Genomic DNA, 3,155 nt, shown 5'->3' with positions numbered 1-3,155 from the left:
CACCCCCACTCCCCCCCTCCCCCCTCCCCCCTCTACTATGAGTGCCCCTGCTCTGCAACCAGTGAGTTACAAGCTGTGCTCTGCACACCTGCAGCATTTTTTTTTTTTTTTTTTGTAATGATGTTTTGTGCATGCCAACATTTCTTGGCCAGACTGAAGCGCCATCAGCAGCAGCAGCAGCAATCAGCTGGGACGAAGAAGAAGACTGTCTGTATGTATTGTGTCAGTACATATCCAATTATAAATATTATGTGTGTATGTCATTATTTTTGTTATTACGTTGTTTCTTAAATCATTGTTACAGATTCAGATCAGTAGCTTCAGCCCATTGTATGCCCAGCATCGTTAGACTGTACCACAGTACGATTGAAACAGCTGCAATGAGTGCCTGGTCCAGTGCTGAATGAGGACACTCAGATGTTTGCACAGTCACAGCCCACAGGATGTCTTCTTGACGTTTTGGACCTGGTGTCATCTGACTATGCTGTAGCACAACCACAACAGCCAAGTCCCACAAGGGTATTGCTATTCCTAAAATGGGCAACACAATTTTCACTGGTTCTAACTGTGTAAATGTGGGTTTAGCACCTGGCAGTGACTATGAAGTAGTAATAAAGGTAGAAGAGGCACAATGTACTAGTGCTAAAGTGCAGTATTTGTTGTGACTTGGCAAGACAGCCAAGCCACTATGATTGGTAGCCGAAAGGCACGCGTTTAAGCTCACGCTGGCTGGCGTGAGGTCTGGAGCATTTAAGGAAGTTAGACTTTAGCAAAAAAGGTCGTAGCTGTTGGAATACTTAACTTTAATCCATAATTGTTGAACATCGGTCTGACGGTACATGAATCACAAGATAAATAGCAAATGATAATGGCGCCTTGCTAGGTCGTAGCAAATGACGTAGCTGAAGGCTATGCTAACTATCGTCTCGGCAAATGAGAGCGTAATTTGTCAGTGAACCATCTCTAGCAAAGTCGGCTGTACAACTGGGGCGAGTGCCAGGAAGTCTCTCTAGACCTGCCGTGTGGCGGCGCTCGGTCTGCAATCATTGATAGTAGCGACACGCGGGTCTGACGTATACTAAAGGACCGCGGCCGATTTAAAGGCTACCACCTAGCAAGTGTGGTGTCTGGCGGTGACACCACAGTATTCATGGTATGAGTAGGACTTTCTATGCAGTATGATGGAATATACAGGCAGAAAGATGACAGTCAATTTTGACGCATCTCACACCCGTATTGACATTCACATGTTTAGTCATAAAGTTATATAGTACATATGTATGGTGTGGCAGTGCTAAAATTAACCTCATGGGATGTGAATATATAATATGTAAAACATTCAAGTGTTGTTCAGCTGAAAACCTGTATTATGGATTATCAACTGCCACAGATACGTTGAGTCATTGATGTCCATATGTGAGAACAGTATACTATTAAGTTATTGAGTATTTGCACAACAACACTGTAAATATCAATGAAGTGGAGCAATACATCAGTGCCTGTATTCCCCCCATACCAAAGTGTGTAAATGTTGAGCCTGTAACTACAAAATCAGTGGAGGCTGAATTTATTGAAAGAATGCTCATGTATGTAATCGCACCTATAGGCTTGAATACAATTCAGGCTGAATTAAAAGCCTATAAAAACAATTAAGTGGATATTTCTATAAAGCTGAATGATTGTGCAGACATAAAAAATGTTCTATGAAGATGAAATCATTGGACTGAAGGCTAAAATCCATGGTGAGGCTACTGCTGCTAATAGGGGATATGTACTTGAAGCAGACCTGGAATATCCCACCAATTTGCATGACAAGCACAGTGACTTGCTGTCATGTTTGGAGCACCAAATCCATGAAATGGTTCTGTCACCAAGGTGATGACAATGCTGGAGAATAAGCAGAGACATGTTCTACACTGTAGAAACCTTCAACAGTCTCTGAAATTGAGGATGCGACTTTTTAGATTCACCCATAGTATCTGTGTTCGTAGATTTTCCCGGCGAATGAGATGCTTGAAGGTCTCTCGTGCAGGCAGCCGGGTTGACTAGTCATTGTAGAACGAATTTTCGGCAGCATAACGTGCCATCATCATCAGGTTACTTCTGTTGACTGACGTCCTAGGCCGCCAGGTGGTGTGGTATATATACTTGTCGCCTCTCCCCTCCACTGACTCCGTGTTCTGCAGGAGCAGCAGAAATGGGGCACCACACCTGCCGAGGGCGGCATGCGTACTAACGCCAATCACCTACAAGGCTCCTTGAATGTAACTACTGACAAATTTTGATTTCATCAAAGCCTCCGTATAGCAAAAATAAGTGTTATTTAAGGAATAATACTCTCATACATTAAAAATGTGTGTGACAATTGCAGACCCTATGAGTTTACTGTATTGGAATTTCATTCCCTAAAAGTCTGCGAGTATTCTGTATGAAGTTCATTGACCCTTTAATAACTTTAATGTTGATAGGATCAAATAATAATAACACAGTTAAAGGATCAAATAATAACAGAAATATAGCAAATTAACTCATGGTTTATTATCAGAAATGATACATTGTTTCCAAAAAATAGATTGCATAAATGCGAGAATGATTTTTATTTACATAACAGCAGCTGATCAATTATTCAATATTTACAGGAGCAGAGATATGTTATATTAACAGAGAAGGAGAATGATTTTCTTTATTTACAATATTTACTGTGTATAGGGAGTAGCAGTAGTGGGGGAAGAACAAGACACATACACACAAATACACAAAATATATATACAATAATATTTCACAAGTACACACATTATACACTATGTACATTGTACACATAATAATATGCAGTTCACATGCTTACACACACAACTATGAGAAATGCTTCATCTATCTACTTTCTCTCTCTCACTCTTTCTGTTGCAATGCAGTATGTACCTCATGCCCCCCCCCCCCCCCACCCCCACCCAATCAAGAGACTACTTGCTTCACCATATTATGAGGTTCATCATCAGAAAAGAGATACTCCTTATAACCTTCAATTGTGAGCACCTGTGATACCACTAGATGCACACCTTAGCCCATATCTGGGTGACACCTGTATCTACACGGAATGCACACTTCTTCAACGCGAGCCCTGCAGACTCCATAATCTGTGAGCCAGTCACACCAAC

This window comes from Schistocerca cancellata, chromosome 4 (assembly GCF_023864275.1).
Source record: "Schistocerca cancellata isolate TAMUIC-IGC-003103 chromosome 4, iqSchCanc2.1, whole genome shotgun sequence".
NCBI classification, from domain to species: domain Eukaryota; kingdom Metazoa; phylum Arthropoda; class Insecta; order Orthoptera; family Acrididae; genus Schistocerca; species Schistocerca cancellata.
Note: the sequence above shows the minus strand (reverse complement) of the source record.